Source organism: Falco punctatus, assembly GCF_963210335.1.
Source record: "Falco punctatus genome assembly, chromosome: 6".
NCBI classification, from domain to species: Eukaryota; Metazoa; Chordata; class Aves; order Falconiformes; family Falconidae; genus Falco; species Falco punctatus.
This window is the reverse complement of record NC_137585.1, coordinates 10,234,746-10,256,371: the sequence shown is the minus strand read 5'-3', so window position 1 is coordinate 10,256,371 and position 21,626 is coordinate 10,234,746. Positions and strand designations below refer to the sequence as shown.

At 43.6% G+C, this 21,626-nt stretch overlaps 1 protein-coding gene across 7 annotated transcripts in view; it reads right to left on the bottom strand.

Moving 5' to 3' along the window:
* Positions 1-6,434: 6,434 nt before the first annotated feature.
* LOC308065362 (potassium voltage-gated channel subfamily A member 5-like) overlaps positions 6,435-21,626 on the bottom strand; it is a 71,263-nt gene continuing 56,071 nt past the window's right edge. For all 7 annotated transcript variants that reach the window (XM_080391225.1, XM_080391224.1, XM_080391228.1 and 4 more), the window contains one exon: positions 6,435-21,626. This exon is cut by the window's right edge and continues 27,397 nt beyond it. The gene's annotated coding sequence lies outside the window, so the exon portion shown is untranslated.

Sequence of the window (21,626 nt, the reverse complement as noted above, 5' to 3'; positions counted from 1 at the left end):
CAGGGTCTTATGACTGGAATAAAAATAACTTCAAGCACCCTCCCAACTTAATTGTGCTGTTTATGCTGTTAGCAGAGACAAGGGGTTAGTTTCCACACTACTCAGAGTCTGTGGATCAGTCTTATTTTCAACAGTGGCTATCATTCTTAAAAAAAAAACTTCCCTTCTCCTAATGCCAAGCTAAAGTCAGCTCCCTGCCCAGTCTTCCAGCCTTCCAATATGTAAAAATGTGTGGGGGGGTTCCCATACACGTTCTGTCAGATTGCATTCCTACAACCTGAGAAAACAACACACAAGCTAAATCAAAGATAATCTAAAAATACTTTCATAAGGAAGTGTTTTAAAAATACTTTACGTGAGGGATGGAACTGAAGCATTCCCTTGCAAATAAGAGTATTGGTTCCTTTTTGAATTAAAGAAGTTTTGAGCACTAACCATTATTACCTAGAGTTTTGAGTCATTATTTTACTCCTGATGAAAGGATCAAAGATGCAATTACTAGTGAGCAATTCTTGACAGCTTTCAGGAATCTCAGCATCAAGAAAACTGAGATTAATCGGTCTGCTCTGAAAAGTGCTAGGACAGCTGGATATTACACAGAAAAAAAGGGATCTGTTCTGATTAAATGAGGACATCTGGTCAGCTTCCTGTTGGAAATGATTATTCTAATTTTAACAACAATAAAAGCAATCCAATGTATCTAGAAGGCAGATACTCTGAAGAGCCAGGCGCTGAGCGTGGACGACTGGATGTCACCTCAAAAGATCAGTAGCAAAAGCCACCATCCAATGCCAGGGAAAACCACAAGATTACAGCAACCTCTTGCCTGCAGTCCTGGCTTTTACTGCCACTGGTACGGAAAGTGAAGCTTCTCTGCAGGAAAGCTACTGCCTTGCCTCTTCCTCTTCCTCTCTTGCTCTCCCTTCTCAACACTGCTTCATGTGGAGCAAAGACTCAGCAGACTTGGAAAGGCATTTGTAATACATCTGCCCATCCCAACCACGTTACCAGGGGCCTGAGTCCTTGATGCCAGCAGGGAAAAAGCTTTCAATGCTTACAGACTTTGGATTTTTAATTATGTCCACATATATTTTCAGAAAAATCCAGATTTACCTATTTTTAGGTTTACTGCACTTAAAACACAAGGAGCTTGAAAAAGTCCCACTACTGGTGGATATTTGAGCACAGAAGGAAGTGATTGCAAGGAAACGTTTAGCCTTCTTCAGTGCAACAAACCCATGTGCCAGACCCTTGGGCCCAGGCCATAGTGGGCATTTGGCAAACAGACTAGCAATAGCATAGTGATTTACAATTCACCTCCGCTTTCAAAAACAGCAGCCATTCCCTCTGCAGCAGGAAAAACCAGCAATTCCCTGTTGCAACCATAAAATTTCCTTTCAATAGGATGGTGCTACTTCTTCACAGCATGGATGGCACCGACTTCCTCCTTCCTACTCCCACTGGGAAATCCTCAGCAGCACTAGGAACTTTGTCCACAAATAGATCACGCCGCAATATTACTTATATTTATGTCAGATCCCCTTAGAACCAAGGGAGCATAAGAGAAGACTGACTGTAACTGCCTGCCATTGGCATTGTTAATTACTATCAAGTGCCTTAAATCCAGAAAAAAAGATAAGTCATTTGAAAACATAAAAAACTATAAATGGGAAAGCTAGTCAAGAAGAAGAGTTATTCCATCTAGCACACAGACAGGACAACCAGGGGCGGTACGAACTGGTGCCATCTCAGACTGCCTGTGGTGCCCTGCCACGACTAAGAGCGAAAATAGGACTCATAACACCAACATCTGGCTTCCAGCCCTCAAGGCTGCATAGACCTCTGCAGCTGCAAAAAAAGAGTCGGAAATAAAAATGAATATTAGCTAAAGCAGAGGAAAAAGCAAAGGAGACTCTCAAGGACACTGAAATATTCCCGATGTCTGGGAGAGATGCTACTTATCTATGACTAAGGGCTTCCTGGATTATTGCAGAACTGCGGAATTAGCACCACTGACCAGCACCCATTGCACTCTGAGGTACCTAGACAGAAGAGAGAGGTGCTCCCTGGTTCAAAAATAAAATTTTCAGCACATGCAGGTAAACAGATAGGAAAGGGTTGTACGGGCCTGATTCACCTGCAGTCTTTGCCTGCTGCCAGGGTTGATACAGCTAAAGATCTTTTGAAAACACAACAGAAAAACCCAAGCCCCTTCCTTGAGCTACATTTTTGTTTCGATTGGTAGGAAAAATATGCCACACTTTGTTGGTCAGCACTGACGCTGGGTCTTCTCCATTCAGAAATATTAAAATTCTCAGAAGTGTGGAGCTATCGATACTGAGAGTGCAAAGAAGGGAAGGGAATGGAAACAGGAAAATCTCCACGCAGCCACATACATAAATAAGCAGAGCAAAGCAGCACAACAGGACTCTCTTCAATTTCATGCTCCAGGGATCACAAGTCCATTCACCTTACTCCTCAGCCTACTCCAAATCCAGTGTCCTGCTCAGGAATCTAGCTAGGTCAGATCTTTATCACTGCTGGGCCAGTCCAAGTCATCCACGGAGGACAGGACCAGGACCTCCAGCTAACAAGCAAGAAGAGGGCCGCTGAACAGCTGTTCTGTGTGCTGGGTAAATAAGGAAATAACAGCAATCTCATCTCGCCTGTCTGATGCCAGCCTGAGAGTTCATGTTAGTATCTGTGGAGAGAGTAATACTTTTTCATAACACTGAAGGCAACGTTATTCGTGGAAAGGTCAACAGCAGCAAGGTCAGATCATGAAAATGGCCAAAGTGGAAGATAAACAGAGCTCTGTAGCAGGCAATCCTTTCCCTTAGACAATGCTGTAATACCATATCTCTCCTTATCTTACCAAATATGTCACAAATAAACTTTATATTTGAAAAAACACAATCCAGTTTCATATTCTTAATGCTCTGGCTGAGTAAAAAATGCTACCTTTGCATTTGCACAGACTTTTCCCTTCAGTAAAAAAACTGATTGATTTCTAAGTTGTCTAAAGCTAATCTGGACTGTTTGGAAAAGATCTCCATTATTCCCCCCTACCAACCTTCCCACCTCTTTCCTTAGGGAATCTTTTAAATTTATGCTCCTCTGGAGAAATCTAAAGGCAGATAATATTAAACCACATCCTCTGGTAACCTACCAGCTTCTGAGCTACTAGGATGCTAGCTATAAGTAGACCTTCTCTCAAATGACCTAGCACAAAGTTATACCTGGCGATGGGAAGGGTGAGAGCTTGCACTCAGAGATACCTAACTGAGCTGGAGTTGGAATCTTGTTTCTTCTTCAGATAGTTAATGTTCATCTACATATAGCAAAGTATCCTGATACTGCACGTTGGGATTAGAGGACTATCATGACGATCTGAAGGCAGAGCTGGGTAATTTTATATTTCATGTCCTTCCCAAGAGCCATTAGAGACTCCTTAGATGGAACACCAATCTAGCAGATACTTTTTGACTAACAAAGAGAAAATTCAAAAAGCCCCAGGAGTACTCTGAGCATGTGATACGAGGCAGTAAATGGAGAAGAAACACAGGGAACAGACAGGGACTTTGAAAAGATAGGCTACAACACAAATGTGTCTCTAATAAAAAGGATATCAAACTCAAAGTGATTGTGAGAAGCAGAAAAGACTGAAAAACTTGCTGAATCTCATTTGTAAGGTGATCCGAAGGATGAGCTGCCAAGTTCTGTCAATGTACTTGGGAAATATGGCCCTGCCTTTCATTCACATTCCTCCCATCCTTTCACAAAAGAAACACAGAAGGCATTGCACAAACGCTTAAGTAATATAAACAGGCTGGACAAGCTCCATCCCCATTCCAACAAGCCTTATCTGAAAGAACAACAAAGCATATGGGCACTCGTGTAACTGATATGCCTAGAATACCTCTACCATGAATGAACTTGAAACTTATAAAAAATATCATATATAACTGCAAAGGACTCTCCTTTGCATACAGAGGACAAGATGCCTTCTGGTGCCTTCACCTCCTATTCTTTTCATGACACATGTTAGGGCAGCAAAGCTAGTAAAAAAATAATTCATGATTAATTAATTTCATCAGAATGTCTTACAGCACTGTGTAAAACTTTCAGACGATGCTTCAGTTCAGGTTACTCGGGCTGAGCATGGAAAAAGGATAACCAATCACCCACTGAAGACCTCAGACAACATCCTCTTTTGGAGAACAATGTCTGGGACAGGAGAAACACACATCAGATTTTTCCTCTAAATATGAAAAAATTATGACTTTATCCAGAGTCTTCAGTATAAGAACTTCCATCTATAATGAAAAAATCTGGGCCAATAGACTCACTCGCCTATGGCTCCAGCTGTGAAATGGTTTCCTATCTTACTAACAATTGTGATATGATGCTTTTTATTTTTTTCTTTCCTGATTTAGGATAAAACCCCAAAGATCTCAAGAAAGGTGATCTTTTGCAAGAAAAAGATACTTTTCAGAAAAGGAAGTATTCCATTTCAATCTAAAGATTAAAAAAAACCCTAGTTTAAACTTGGGGGGAAAAAATGCTGTGCAAAGTGGTTTTAAGCAGGGGGGAAAACCCCAAAATCCTCAAAACTGTTGTCATAGTACAGACCACCTCAAAACTTCTACCTTATAGTATATTTGAATCTGATTTTTTGTCAGAGGCTAAACGCTTCTGTAAACAGTTTTTAAATCAGCATTTTTCAGAAATAAAGATAGAGATCAGCAAATGTTCACTGAAGTGTAAAGTTGCCAGGCCAAACGTGGAAGAAATACCAAGTGCTTGTATTTATGAATTCCCATGACAGGTGCAAGGAGAAATGTTTTAGAAAAGAGTAAGAATCTGAAAGAAGTAAAAAATTCCACATTCATTTGTCATATATTGGGAAAACTTTGTTATTGACACTGCATCCTACACAACTGGCATTTTTTTCTACTTGGAATTTCACTTTGAAAGCTGCTTTTAAAATGTTTTACCAAGTAGAAAGGCTCCAAAAACGAGTTTTCTATATTGCATTCAGTCACAAAATCACCTTAGTGAGAAATCACTGGCCACTCAGGTTTTTCTATACTAGCCTCTCTCCTGCTCTGGTGTCCTGGGAGCCACCATTCTGGGGGGAATGGAGGAGGGAAGAAGAAAAAAATCACTCCTCACTGAAGATGCCAAGCTGCACGTGCAGAATTTGAAGCATTTAGGAGCTCTACGTACTTCTATGTAATGTGATCTATTTAAAAATACGGTCACACAAAAAAATCACTTTTTTAAAAAATTAAAATCTTGGTTAATGAAAAGACAATCTTGACAAAGGCACTGGAGTGTGCTGCTTTGCTTAACAGGCTGTGGCAAATCTCCAAATTCCAGTCAGAATTGCAGCAATCTCATACGCTGTCAAGAAGTACAACTTTGCTCTGACAGAACATACTGAAAATTTTATGTGAGATAATTGAAGCCAATTCTTGTAACATCCATTAGAATCCCTCTCAATCTGTCTGTGCGAGGTCTAGAAGAGTGTGAGCTTTCCCAGTCAATTCCCCTTAATGGTAACTCCCAGCTTCCAAGTTCTCTGCTGTTTCCACCTTTAAAAAAGTCCTTTGCTCTGTACAAATCATTCCTGGCACCTTTAAATTATTAACCTTTCCAAAACTTTCCTGTTTCATTGTCTAGCAGGCAAAAATATGTGCCTAATGCTGAAAGAACAATAAACTGGTGATGCTATATCTCACCCCACGCAGTGAAATGTTGGTACAGAACTCTACCTGGTTTAGTAAAGTATGCAGAGGAAAACTGACCTTTAACAATATTCTGCATGTTACACAGCTTTATAAATACACATTTATAAATAAACTTCCCATAATTAGAGAGTTTGCAAATCAAAGACAGGCGTGGGCGTGAAAGTTACAGTACAGGCAGTATGACCAGCATCATTGGGGTGATCCAAGAACAGGAAAGATTTGCAGGAAAAGGAGCTCTCCCGCGTTAAAGCAGCTGATAGAGTTCAGGTCCAGCTATGTAAATGGGTATAAATAAAAGCTATAATGGGTATAAATAAGAGCTACACTGTCTCTGAATTGTAAGTCTTAGTATTCAGTTACTCACTGATACTACCTTATAAGACATTCTTGGTCTGTCTGTCCTCCCAGTCCTTCTTCCCACGCTCCCCCGACAGCTTGGTTGCACTGTCTCTGTGGCTACCTCGGCTGCTGGCTGCACGGAACACCAACACAAGGCAAAACACGATCTTCCGTTGTTTCCCTGCTCAGTGGATTGCTTGTGTCTCTGCCCGCTCAGACGACTCATAAAACAGACACACAGATGGCAAAAAGGTTCTGGTGAGTGTTCAAGAGAGTGGTGTGCCTCAAGATACTGCTGTCCTTGATGAGATTATTGACGGGCTGATACACAGGGTTCATAGGCCTGCGGCTCTGCAAGTTACAAATTCTGATCTTAGAATTAACAAAACTCTCTTTCAATATGCGGTACAGTATTTACAATGTTCTTCGTGTAAAGGTCCAAAGAGGGTAATCAACTGAACATCAGACTTTCATTACTAGAAAAGAAAGATTCGAAGGAAGGGAAGAAGGGAACACAGCTGAATGACCACATCCTTTTCAGTTTCTTTGAGACATGGACGATCAAACCAGACCAATCATCTTCATTTTCCAGTGCAGAACTCACTGCTTCAGGCTCCTGGAAGCCCCCAGTTTAGGAAGCTGCTGAAGCTGAGTATCTAAACTGAAATACAACTTATTTTGCAAGGAAAGACGGAAGCATTTCTTTGACTCTTCCATCTCCATCAAGGTAAAAAACCCCACAAACCAACAACAACAACAAAAAAAAAAAATCAGCAAACCCAAACCCAAAGAAAATAAAAAGACCATGGCTATACATAAATTGCCAGCCTACAGGCACATTTTATTTTTTTTTCTCACAAAGTTTTCAAAAAATCCACAAAGATTGGTTGGAGGTTTTTTGGACTCAGTTTGCTGCAGAATCTTTCTTCATCTACTTGAGGTCTGGTATAAAACCAGAAGCAGGTTAACATGCAGCAATGTTAGATCTTGTGAGGAGGATGTAAAAAAAAAAAAAAAAAAAAAACAAAAAAAAAAAAAAACCAAACGAACAATTAATTAAATATTGGAAAATTAATAAGCAAGGGAAGAAAAAAATATTACAGCCAGTGGCATCTTCCAGTTCACCTACTGGAAAAAGTAACTTGTACAGATTTCAGGATCCTGCAGCACACCCAGCGGCCGCCAGCAGGCAGAGGGACGCACGGCGAGCGGTAACGGCGCCGCTGCACCTGCTCCTGCACCGGGCGGGAATGCCCGGCGGAAGCGATGCCCGGGGCCGCGCAGGTGGGACGGCCGGCGCTCGCCTCTCCCCGCCCCCGCGGCAGGACACCCAGCGCGGCTCCTGCGCCGCCGAGCCGCGGGCAGCCCCGCGCGGGGCGGGTGCGGGCGGGTGCGGGGCGCAGCGAGGCGGGAGCGGGGCGGGGGCGGGAGCGGAGCGAGCGCGGGCGGCGGGGCTGGGGCCCGGCGGGACGAGGCGCGCCGCTCCCGGCAGGTGGCGCCGGCGGCCCGCGGCTGAGGAGGCCCCTCCCGCCCCCGCAGCGCGGTGCGGCTCCGCGCTGGCCGCCGGGCGGGGCGGGCGCCCCCGGGGACGCGGCGGGCACCCGATGCAAGACGCGGGATGGCGGCAGGCGCGGAGCAAAGGCGTCGGTAACACCGGGCGCTGTCGTGCAACAGGTACGGCAGCAGGAGCCTCACATCCCGATGAAATCCCAACGTGCCGAGAGCTCGGGATTTACTCCCTTACGTGCCATCTTGAGCCCGCTGCGTTGCCCCAAACCGGAACGCCACCACACAGCTGTTAACGCCGGCCCTTTCTCCTTGACCCGAACGTCGGGGCTATGTCTCTTCACCTTCTTAACACCCACTGCTGCTGTCACCGAAATCGGGAATCAAACCTCTTAACACCAATGCAGCATTAAGAAGCAGGTGCTCCGTCACTGCAGCCTCAGTGGCATCTCCACAAATCGAGCACACCTGTGCAGATTTTACCGTTACATTTATACACAAAATTACAAGGCTGTACACTCCCAGTTACAATGATTGGTTAGTAATTTGCATGTACTTGTAATATTTGCTGTGTCATCCTTTTCTGTTACTACGCTTGCGCAGGGGAAGGGTCTTCACCTGGGCAAGGGTCTTGACCTGTGGGTGTGATTTTTAGTATTATAATGAAGGTAGGTCATTTCAGGACACCTTAAAAGTAAGTTTTGTTGCCAAGTTGGACGGCTGGATATCAGCCTTGCCAAGCTGTCCAATAATTCATCCTATACACAGTAGAACCTAGGTGCTCTGGTTACGGTCTAGAGAATAAGGACTAAGGGTATTATGGTCTACAGCATAGGGACTTCAAGTAACAGTCCCAGAGAACAAGCAGCACAGCAGTTCATACGTCATTGGTTAATAAGTGCTAACATAATTCTAACATGGAGGTTAAGTCCTTAGCATCAAAATGCTATTATAACTTTACCGTTACATAAACACAAAATATAGAAAGATTCAGTAAAATCTTTAGATAATCTGCGACACTACCTTCCCCCCCTGTTACCAAGCAGGGTCTGAACCCCCCCCCCCCCCCCCCCCCCTTCCACATCCCTGCATCCCCCAGACCTGCCCGGCCCCAGCAGTGCAAGCTGTGTGCACCCCTGCCCGGGTCTCTATGCGTGGCCAGCCAAGCCCTCAGGCCCTGTGCACCTGCCCCCTCCCCCAGCCCCTAACCCCGCAAGCCACAAGCCAGGCTGCCATGGCTCACTCTGCTGCCGACCCCTTGCCCAGAGCGCCCCGCACCCTCACAGCACAAACAGCTGCAAGCCCAGAACCAGCACAACTGGGGCCACGCTCCAAAAACAGCCACTGCCTCCAGCCCCTTTAGGGGAAGACATGCTGCGTATCAGCCTGATCCTCTGAACATGGTGGAATGTGGACCGTGACAGAGGAGAGGGCCCTAAACCAGGGACAGCACAGCAGAAAGGATGCTGGGTGACCCTGCAGGTCTCCTCCTCAAAGGATGTGTGCTAGGCTGCAGCCTGAAGTAACTCCACCTTTCCTTTCTCACGTAAATAACCTCCCACCTCTTCCTTGCCTTGTCTCTGTTGCCCATGGTCTGTAAAAAATGAGGAGGGGGCTAAAAACCCCCAAAGCCAGCAGATCTAGACTAGAACATGCATAGTTCCAAATGGTGGGGGAAATTAAAGGCTTGGACTTTGCTGCTGTAGTCGAGGAGTCACTTGACTACACATGTGACTAGGAGGGGAGAGTGGCAGGTCATAGCCAGCTTCTCTTTCCTCTTCTCCACCTAAAAAATCACCAGTATCCCACACAGGCTGGTGTCCTGTGTCTACCAACAGTCAGCGCTGACCACCTGATGAGGGCTGTTTTGCAGTTCAGCCATCCCTGGACCACAGCAAATTCCAGGCAGTCCAAGGGGAAGCCCCTATTTAAATCCCCTCCCAGAGATGACCTCTGTGCCATGCTGAGGGAAAGAAGAAGGATTATCTGTTTAATATCTCAATATATATTAAGATACAATAATACCTTAATGACAGGATAGTAAGAGATCCTTCACTTATTTTATGTTACATAAAATATTCATGTTCCTGGTTGTCAAATCTTTTCAAAGCATTCCATTCATTGCCCAGCTACACTACTACTTTTGGATACTAGCATTTAATGATTTTTTTTTTTTTTTTACAGCCATCAGAATATGCCCAACTGAGAAGAGATGATACAACCAAGCTGTACAGTACAGTGCCTGAGCAAATCCAAGGTCAGAGCTACTAAGCTACTGCAAGTCTGGAGCAGGCTAGCTGGCTGTAGCTTCTGAAAGCGCAGTCAATCAGAATAGTCTTTGCGCATCTGGGAACAAATCAAGCCATAAACTTGGAGAGACCACATATGCCTGGATCCCCATGGGCAATGCTGAACTGAGCAAGGCAAGGCTTAAAAAATAAACACAGAAATAATCACACACGCATCCCTTACATCTCAGGATAGTGTAAAAAACAAAAAACAGCATAAAAAAGTAGGTCGACCCATGGAGGGGTGAGGGCAGATTATTTAAAGAAAATAATACAAATGAAGTATTTCTTTATTCTAATGTGGAGGACTAGGATTTCATGGCAAGATGTGTTGTATTCCCTAAGGGTTTCCTTCATACAAGCAGTCAATCAGTATGATCCTAGATTAGTATCCTGTTTGTGCTTCAGTACAATAAACTGTACGTTTGTAGTAAAAGAGATTGTCTCTATAGGTTCAGGAAGAATATTAAGAAAAGAAGAGATTAAAGACAGCAGGCCAAGGCAAATCTGTTCTCAGCATTCTCATTCCTGGTTTACAGATTTTATATTTGGTTTCTTATTCTCCCCTCTCCTTTTTCATTTAATTCAAGCAGCATTAATCATCCTATTTCAAAAACATCCCATTTAAAAAAAAAAAAAAAGTGATATTTGTATCAGATCTAACCTACTTTTCAGACATTTTGACGGAGTCTCTGGATTTAATGTAAACTTCTGCAGAATGATTTATTGTTACCACAGAAAGCAAGCTGCTTATGGCAGGTTAAAATGAAGGAGATAGGTCAGGCTACTCTGACCAACTGCCCTTTTAATCAAAGATTTGCTCAGGTTTTGTTGGTTTTTTTAAATGAATTTGAAGTCAACAAGAATTATATGACTGACGGACTGTCAACAAGCCTCAGCACAGTCTTTGTTTCAGCAGCAGCTGGATCACACCACAGAGCAGTATCAGCGTGATCCAGCTATGGCAAGGGAAGAGAGTTGGGCTGTTCAGTCTCCTGCCCACCTCCCCTACGGCTTTTCTGCCAGCAGAATTTCTGGCAAGAGTTAGCTATGCGAACTATGGTGTGGCTGCACCACAGGGTCCCAAGAGCACTGATCAAATCAATTTGTACGGGCCAGGGATTCTTAAAGTTGCGACTCTGTAAAACATGGTGGGTAAGGGTGACATAGACTCTGCTCCAGACAGCCCATCACCTTTTTTTCAGAAATCGTGCAAACAGCTGCAGAAACAAACTTGCAGTAGAACAATCTGTTTGGACAGCCACCATCACCCTATCCTGTGCACAAACATCATAATTTATCCTGAACCCTATGTGAAATTGGCCTAAAAAATAGAATGCAATTATCCTTTCTACAATATTCCTGATCATCAACTGAAATTTTAAATAACAACCTGGCTTCTTTATGTTATTGCCCAAATCAAACCCTTTTAACAATTTCCTATAGCCTATTAGAAAAAAAAAAGTCCTCTTATGATCTATGTCTTTCTAATATCGTTGGCCTCCTCCTAGTTTTTTGCCTTATTTTGTTCTCCAAGTTAGAATTTCTTGCAAATGTGATTGTTCATTTTCTGCTCTGAGGACCATTCTTGCATTTCTCACTGCATTCGTTTCCAGCGAGGCATGGAGTAGATGGCATAGGGAACCGTCCCTCCTCTGTAGGGGGACACAACAGCCATGGACTTCAAGAAACATAATTTATAGATTTGTTCAACACCTGAGGAAAACTAGGAGCTGGAGGAGACAGAAGCAGTAGTCTAGGATGGGAAGCAAGGAGGGGAGAGAGTACAAACACAAGAAACTAGTAAGAACTAGTAGAGGGAAGAACATTATTGAAGATCAAATGATAGAAGAACAGGAAGGAAAGACAGAGAAGCAATATCAAAAGGCAGAAAGCAATCTGGAGGAAGAGGAAGACAGGCTAAAAATGCCTGTCTTCTAGCCTTTAATTGGAGCAGAGAGGCTAAAGTTTACTCATAATCAGTACTCAAGCTCTTACTTAAAAGTTCTTCCAACTACTGGTGTAGTCAAGCTGTGAGGACAGCCAAAAGAGGTGGTGATTCTGAAAGAGAGAGAGAGCTATTTCTATTGCACTTGGTACCTCTTCAGTAACCCTCAGAAGAACTGACAAGGGCCGTGGTACAGCATTCAAACCCTCTGCTAAAACAGATACATCCCACCAAGTCTGGAGAAGCTGTTTAATTTTGACAGTATTAAGAATGAAAAAAAGAAGAAAGTCCTACATGACCTTTATATCCCAATTTAGATAAGAAAGTCCTCACCTCTATATCCCAATATAGTCTGGGTTTGTGTGCGAGTGTCTGACACGCTGGACCCTGCTGAAACTTGCCTGCAGGTGGACTGCTCAGGTAGAACTTGAAACCATGGGACCAGTCAGAGCTGCAGGCACTCAGGGTCTTAAGCCGTACTCATCCAGATAGCTTATGAATGGGGGTTAGAATTGTGTATTAGATACACAGGAAACCATCACTGCAGAAGCTATCATAGAAAATGCCGACAGAGGAAAACAATAGCAACCTCCAGAAATGTGTGCCTACTCCCTAATCTTACACCATCTCCCCCGTCAAAACACAAACTTGAGGAAACCAGATACTTTCCATAAAACCTCATATTTCAACTAATCACCAGAAATTTGCATCCAGAGCCTCCAAGATAATTTTGAGATTGCCTTAATCTTGGCCACTGTCACTGGATACAGAATCCAACTGAGCTAACATCAGGCACAGCTGAAGCAAGCAAATGACACTGAGTATGGCCGTGGCAGTATATCGATGCCGTGCCAGCTCCTAACGCTACAGCACATGTAGTGGAGGCTATAGGCAGGTATAGACCTGGCAGCATGGCAGGGCTGGTTCTCCTGCCACATGAATAAACATCTCACTCTCCCAGGAGCTGACAATTAACAGGATACCTTGCTGCTATGGCAAGTAGCAGCCTTACCAGTTCCTGCTGCATTTCACTGAGTAACAGCAATGCTGACAGTCCCCAGCAAACATACTTTGTAAATGACGTTCAGAGCACCTACAGATTTTTATTTACACGTGCTTGTAACATGTTTGCTTGAAAAATTAAATACTACCTTCAGATACCTTATCTTTTCCAAATTTCCTCCAGTCTGGAAAAGAAAAAGGCAGTTTGTCCATCACTTGGTGAAGTTGCAGGCCTCTACCTTACACTGACAGTGCCCTCCTCATTTTCCTCTTATAAGCAATTTATGTTTAGGGCTACCCACATTCTGATTTTCTAAAAATAATAGAAATAAATAGATTTATCTGATAATTGGCTTCATTTTGACATCATGTTGTTTATTGCCTGTCTTTTGCATTGTTCTTCTTCCTCTGATGAACACAATACCTGATCATCTCCATATATCTACAGGATCAGGACAATAAACGACAAAGCCTTCACCTGGAGTCACAGGATTTAGCAAACCTGACTGTATTGCTCTGAAAACTGCACATGCTGGCCCAATCTCAAGATACGCATGTGTGTTCTTTTTGTTGGGTGAAATTCAACTATTGCCTGGAATAAAAAATATTTTAAAAATTGGCCAAACATGGATGTAAGCATGTCAGCTTTGATACTAGACACTGGAGTTTCCTAGAAATTAATCCTCCATTAAAACAACAGATGGCCCTGTGTGTTCCAGGGGCTCAGAGCACACATGAGGGGCTGGGTGACTGATGGACTTATGAATGACTGGGTCCGCATAAACCTTAAGTTGGATTAGTATAAGCTCACGCGTGTCAGAAATGGTCTGCAGTATTGACATTTGATGTCAGCTCCGTGGAGACAGATTTCTTTGTCCCCCACACAAAATTGTGTCACTTGTAGGGGACAGTGTAGGAATATGTAGGAATAAACACATTCTGGCAGCTTCATTGCCTGCTTTGATGCTTTCGGCAAGCAATGAATGAAGCCCCTGCTGATTCATCCTTTAAATCAGTGACAGCTACTTAATTAACAGGACCACAGCCAAGCTGCTTAGGACTAGCACTGACCCTTCTTAAGGAAAGTTGTATAAAACATTTTGAAGGGCATCTCCCAGGAAACCCATGGTTCACATTTTCGGTGAGTCAGGTGAGGTACAGTAGCAGAGGTAAGTGCAAGTCGTGCCTGTACTTAGAGAGCTAGGCAGGCTGACTCGAACACAGACAACTCGCAAACCTTTCCTACCTGACTCCATCAGGTGCACAGAGATTCTTTCTTGCACAAAGCCACGGTTCTCCATGGATTTTCACAACCAAATTGTTGTCTATTACCCAAATACTTTCACAGTCCAAGGAGCATTTACAGGAGTTATAACATCTTCAAAGACCATGACAGCCTCTGCTGTAGAACAGTAAATCCCCCTTTGCCCGCCTTTGACTAGTCTTCACCTAAACAGTTCTTAAATAGCATGTGCAAAACCTGTCAGTTGCATGAAATGCATGATTATGGTACAAGTTACGCAGGCTCCAAAGATGCCTCGCTGAGGGGGTGAAAAGCCCTATACCTCATCTCAGACCCTACAAACCCCAGCAGAAGATCCACTGAGCCTGAAGAATTTTTGAAGTCAAGTCATAAAAATCCCCTGTGCTCATGTGAAAAGTATATAGAGGCCAATAAAGTGCATAAAAAATCTCCCACCATTTGCACGACTCCTCACGGTCCGTGTCAGAAGCAGGCTGTGGCAGGACAGATGGCATCAGTGGGCGCAGAGGAGAGGCCAGGGCCATGGCATGACAATGTTTGTTAGCAACATGATTCTACATTCAGTCAAGCACTTGTCAAGATCAGTAAAGGGGGAAAAAGAAGGCCTTGTCTTATTAAGTTTACAGCTCTGGGCAGAAGGAAAACAAATTGTTTCCTGGTCTTTTTCTTCATTCTTTTTTAAAAGTCTAATGTTTAAATATATTTGTACTTAGAATGGCTTTGAGAGAAGCTCTGTTAATACAAATAAAAAAGAAACTATAATAATTTTTCATGGGATTATGTTTGGCTGTTCCTGTACTTCATCAAGAAGAGCACAATTAACCTTAGCTTTTATGTGCACAAGCACAAACATCCTCACCCTCACTCTCTTTCTTCTTGCTCTCCACATGCTTATAGTGCAAACGGGGAGGTGAGGGAGAATAGCACCTTTTTCCACTAAATACTTGGTGGTGAAACACAGAATCCCACTTTCTCCCACAGCTGATAAAGTGAAAACTTTCCTGTACCATCTGCAACTCATACAACTCCTCACCATTCATTCCCAAGAACGGAGACCAGATATGTTCCTTTTCCCTATCACTCTGCAAAACCCTATAAGATACTGGCCACAGGTAGCAGCAGAGCACTCCAGTCATACCACTTCCCAAACAAGTGCAAAAAAGTACCATAAAGAAGGGCAGAAACTGAAACTGGGATGCAAAGCACTTAAAGAAAACATAAAGAATGCATATTTACACGTTTCTGAAAAGTGCAGCTGCCCCAGGGACATCCCCGTTGCACAGCAGCACTGGGTGTGCTTTTACAGGTGCTCACTGAGAGGCCGGTTCCAAGAGGGGACCTGGCTGCAAGGATTTATTTAATGCAAGTGAATGTGGGGGTTCACCCAGAGGACAGCAAGCAAGCGAGCTGCTCAGAGAAAGCCTGCAGCCACTGCTTTGCCATAGGAAGCTGTGCTCAGCACAAGCCGAAAGCCTTCGGGAGCTGTGTTTGTTAGTAACGTTGCAGGAAACGTGATGCAGGGGAATAGGATTGCTGTGCTGAGCCAGGGAACGGCGGTGCAGCTGTGCGGCTCCCTGCCCTGCCAGCCATCCTCAGAGCTTGTTTGCAGCTATTTTTCAGTTACGCTGAGCTGCCGCAAGCACCACGTGGGAGTATGCGGTCTCCTGCTGTAGGTACCTAGCGATGGGCCTTTCATCTTCCTAAAATTTGGAGGGAAAGAACACAGAGATCAGTCCTTTTGCCATTAAAAAGGGGGAAGTGTAACCTACCGATTCATTTGAGAAAAAGGCAACAAACAAACAAATTTATCCTGTCCAAACCACCACAGAAGACAAATACTGAAGGACACACAAGCAGCACCAGAAGGTTAAAGCTAGGCATGCCAGAGGCCTGAAAAAAACTGAAAATAGAGGCAAATGCTAATCCATTTGATGAACTAGCAGAAGAGTTTATTTTTATTGCAAAGAAACTTGCTAGAGGCAGAACACAGACTGTCCCGCTGGCTAAAGCCCACATATTTTGGTATGAAAATAAGCTGCAGTTACCAAAGCAACCAAGTATCTCAAGACCTGAACTCTGGCATTGCACCAGTCACTGCTACAGGAACAGGGGACTGCTGGACTCTACCGTGATGTGTGACAGCTGACCCCTGACTTGTACGGGCCAAAAGTCTGTTTCCCTTCACACTGGATATCATCCTAGATTAATTTTTGTGCTGTTCATAGCTGAGTGTTTTGGGAGACTTCTAGCACAGAGGATACACATGCACGTTTTAGAGAGGACATAGAGTTACTACAAGCCCTGCTAGTTGGATAGCAAGATGACATATAGTTCCTACAAGCCTGTTAGATAGCAAGACTTATATGTATTTTTCTGTAAAAGAAAGAAAAAGTTGAGGAGGATTTTAATAAGCCCACAGAGATTAGAAGAATACAAATATTTTTTTAATTGGTTATACAGACACTTCGGTCTTTATTAATGGAAATCTCATGCACTCCAGAATACTTCGTATAACAAAAGCTACTCTGCAATGTTCACCTGCTTTTTTCTTTAACCTCCTTCACTCATGTGATTAAGACAAAAATTACATGCAATTTAGAAGAAACAGCAAAGCAAAGAAACTAACAGTTCACAAACAATTCAGAGGATCTAAATTATTTGGCTGAAGTATTTGGTGGATGCATATGTTACATTCAAAGAAAATGAGATCCAGAATAATTTACTATAGTGAAAAAGGAAGAAATACAGATTAAAAAAATCGTTGTTTATGGGTTTCACAGCAGATAGTGATTCCTGCCCTTCCTGTCTGTTAGATTTTCTTCATGCTCACCCTTTCATTTTTTATTCTGTCTTCTCTGTATGGGAACAGCTTCCAGTCATAAAGTGAAAATCCCTTGCCATATCTTTTTTCACATATCTCTTTAAGACTTAGCCTTCCTAGACAAAGGACAGACAGCTGGTGTACCATGCCTGCTGCTTGTTATACTAATCTTAATCAGTTCACAGCTACCATGCAGTCCTCCTGTGAGTTTGTCTGTCTCTGTACATCCACACAGCAAGAGCTCTGGGGCAAGGAATATTTATTATCATATAATAAGCACTGAGCCTAGCACGATGGAGTCCTAATATCTGACATATCTAGATGCTATCAGATAAACAAGGAAATAATTTGACACAGCTTTTGTCACTACCATTAAATCATCTGAAGGAGTTTGATTTCTGAGAGCACAGCAGCACAATTCTGCTGTTGTCATCTGCTATTTTTGTTTGCACAAAGTGCTCTGCATCAATACATCAGAGGCTCAGATGTTGCTGCACTGTTTTCAGTGGAGTCAGCCCTCACATACCCAAGTGCAGGTATTAGCGAACAAATAATACTTGCGTTTTATTGTTTGTATGTTGGGATTTCATATGGAAGCTTAAAAAAGCATGCACACAGCAAAAGAAACTTTTTAACTAAAATAGGCAGCAAATGTTACAAAGGCCAGACTTTGAGCTAGGACCAGGAATTCAAACCCTGGTGGAAAATAAAATGGTTTTCAGTTTCAGTTTAAAAGGTTTAACTTAAAACCACCTTTGCAGCATCCTGATTTTGTGACAAGCTTCTTCAGCCTGACCTCTTCCCTTGGTTGCTTCAGACTCATGTTTGCAAAGGGAGCATTTGCCCTGCAGCCATTCGTATTAGTTATAAACAACTCATCAGATCCTGTGCAGTGCCTGTAATCAGCCGTGATTTTCTGGTTAGGGGACAGTTTGCTCAAATAAAGCAGCATCCACATGCCTTAAAATTTCTCAAGAGCTGTGTCCAAGTTTTCCACGGTGTATTGTTTCAAAGGAGACCAGGACTTTCAGCCATTCATCAGACAGTTAGTCTTTTTGCCTAGTATTAGTGGCCAATGCACTGCTGAGCAGAAGAACAGCTAACCAGCAGCTTTTACATGGTGCTGCTCTGAGGAAGGGGAGAAGCAGATGCTCCCACTCACCTTAATGGGAACTGAAGGCATAATTCACCTACTTTACAGAGGTGACTCAGCCTCTCCCTAGAGCACCATTGCCAGCTCTCCGGGAAAAGCCAAAGCTGTCTGGTCATGATTAGAGGAGCAGTGGATTTACAGCACAGTCCAAAGCATGGTGAAGTCAGACCACAGTTTTCACAATACCCCAGGATTAGTCTCTAGTCGAAATTCAACCTGTGATGCTTGGACCCACAAATCTGCCCCACCAAATCATCCTCTTTCTACATCATCAGCTGACTAAGGGGTTAGAGGCAAATGACTGCCAGAACCCAATCCGTAACACTGATATCATACTTGGAGTACCTTGTAATGAGTGAAGTGCCTTTAAAATAGCTTTCGTTTAGAAACATACAATACCAATTCAGTGGAGTGTTAGAAAAACAGACCTTTTAGGTATTGGATCCTTCTTGAGAAACCTGAAGCTTTGGTTCCATTTGCATTTTACTAATAAGTACCCTCTGATTAGAATAATAAAACCCCCTCCATGTGCTATTGGCAGGTCTAAAAAGCACTGGCAAGCCTATGTATTTTTTTATATTAAACAATGTGTGTAACCTTGCTATGGCCAAACAGCTAAACAAGTTTGTGGTGTCAGCGTGTCCATGAGTGAAACACATCACCATATGGGAAAGGAGAAAACACGCTGTAGGTAGGGCTGGGCTGTGTCTTTCCAGTGAATGAGGCACCTCAGAGTTCTTGTGCTCCAGGATCGCACCAGTGGGAAATCATGCTGAAAAGCACAGCCATGCAAAAGCCCAGCTATTCTTTTTATTCAAACTAGCGTTCTCCATCACCTTCCACATGCCAACCGATGTGAACGTATTCACATTGTGGATTCTTTTCTCCCATCCTTATGCTGACTCTACTGCAGAGGAAGACGTTGTGTCCCAGTAAAAAGCCAAACAAGCACAGAGGTCAGGAATATCTTTTGCATCACCAGGGATTCAGAACACAGGATTGATGTGGCAGAAGGATAAGCAGAAGCAGCCACAGCATTTCTGGGTGCGAGTTCCCACCAGGATTATTTTTTATTCAGAAACCAGAAATAAGCAAGGAAGGCTTTCTAAGAGCAGAGAGGACATAAGCTGTACCTCCTCTTGCCTGGGGGTAAAACGTGCCATGTGGCTTGAGATTAAAATTGCAGAAAGAGGATTCAGACACAGTAACACTGTGGTCATACACAAGGATAGAGGCATCCACAGAAATTTATTGTTCATCATTTTTCATACCTCTGATTGGACTTTCTCAGTCCTGTGCTGCTTGGCAATTTCCAACTTGTGTGGTGCATTTTCTTTGTAATATTTTCAGCTCTATTCAACACCTTCCCTTTCTAGATTATTCTACCATTTTGTTCTCCTTATCATTTTCTCTTAGTTTTTCTTTTCACCTCTCGAAAGCAGCACACTCGTTTGTCATTAACACTCACAGCAAGTTTCCTGCCAGTGCACTCTCTTCACTCCATTTATGCCATTCATACTACCTAGTTTGGGGACCCAGCCTTCCTAGGCGTCCTCTGCAGGGACAGGAGCAATAAAGGTACTCCACAAGTACCATTCAAACTCACCTGAGAACAGAACTGCCTCTGCATGTGCCTGTGTCACCCAGCAGTGACTGAAGGGGTGTGTAAAGGCACTGGACCCACCAAAGCAGTATCAGGGAGCATCAGGAGCAGGGCTGTTCTATGAAGAAAAGCAAGCAAGAAACCAAGGGTGACCACAACACGGGCAGATGTAGCACCCTCATGACCAAGGCACAGTCCCACAGGGCTTGAGCAGGGTGAGCAGAGCAGGGGGGTGACAACAACAGGTACCTTTGATGGTGCTGTGATCATCAGAGAAGGCAAACAAATCAAGTCCAAGGTCAGTCCTGAAAATCCACTCAGTATGACTGGGTTGCGTGCTGGCACACCCATAACATAGCTAAAGCTACAGCTGGGTGCCCAGGCCTGAGCTCACATGGAGATCCTGGGTCAATGAGCAGAGGGTGCATGGGTGGAGGCTCCAGGAAAGAGCAATGAAAGCCTATTTGTGTGTCCAGGGCCCTGATAACTAACCACCTCAGTCAAGTGCCCAGAGGTAGGTCCTGTAAGTTCCAGCCTGCATGACTTGCTGTCCTGTGTGCCACAGTGAAGCTTCATTTGTGGATGGCACTTGCATTGCAAGGACAATACGCAGCAAACAAGTGCCAGAGCCCAGAGCATCACCCTGCTGCTGGGAGTTTGGTTGGCTGCAGCTGCATGGCAGCTGTGTCCATGCCCTGTCTTGTGCCCCCGCAATCCTCAGTCACTGACTCAACTTGCTGGCTTGATCTCAGATCTGTCTCATCCCAACTATCTTTGTTATCATCATGGGGCCCCCTCTGGTCTTCTTGTTTGGATTGGTGAGACTGTGTCCTTGTTGATGAGGGTGCTACTCCTGTCTGCCTTGCCACGGCTCTCAGGTCCCTTTCCCTCACGGAACAGCCTGTCTTACTGCTCTCTGACAACAGGCAGAAAAATCCCGATCTCTGGAATTCTGTAAATACTAAGCAAAGGTAAATTCCCAGACTTTCTCACCCTACCCCCAATTATGCCACCCACCTGTTCACACAGACACATGCAGAGGTGCACGCATCGTCATCACATTTGAAGGAAGTCACACACAATAACGTCACACAGGGGAGCGTGTCAGATGGAGGGTACGAGCCAGTTGCCTGAGTAGAAACTGGAACCCTGAAGGAGTAACTAAACTGCTGTTTGGGAGAGGTTCTTCTGCTGCCCCACAATGAGGATTACAGTCTAATGAGATTATTTCTTTCTGCTCTTTCTTTTCAGAATTAGATTTTGCTCACAAACCAAATAACTACTTAATGCAGGATGATAACATTTCTCTTTTTTGCGGTTTGCAGATACTTACATTACGTTACTTTAAATCCCTTCATAGCCAGATAGAGTGGGTATAAGAAATGAAAGGAATCAGATTCCAGTAAAGCCTTCATTAAATTTGGCCCATCTAGTTTTCCCTCTGGAATGGATAGCAAAAAATACAGAAGCTAAAAGGCCTCAGGTGATGGATTATAAGGATATGCAATTGGCACAGAACAGAAACAGACTGAAAATGGTCCCTTTGAACCAACTGTGAGGAGACTGCTGAGGGAGGAAAATCAGAACATTGGTTATCCTTCCCTGCTATTTTAAATTGGCTACTTGCATCAGATTCATCGACCTTCTTTTCAGATACCATCGGCCCCCACTGATTCAAACAAAGTCTCATTCATCCAAGGAATGAGGATTGACTACAAAAAGAGCCACCTAAGAAACAGATTAGTTACAGGAATTTACAGAAACTAACCACAGGAAGGAACAACTGAATGAAATACAAAGGAAAAATACATTGCAAAAAAGTGAAGTGAGAGCTGCAGGACTCCGACTGCATACCGACTATTGGTATATAACACTATGCGAGTCTGACATAGTTGCTGTTTACCAAATAGTAGAATTATCTCCTCTAAGATCATCAACATTTGTATGCA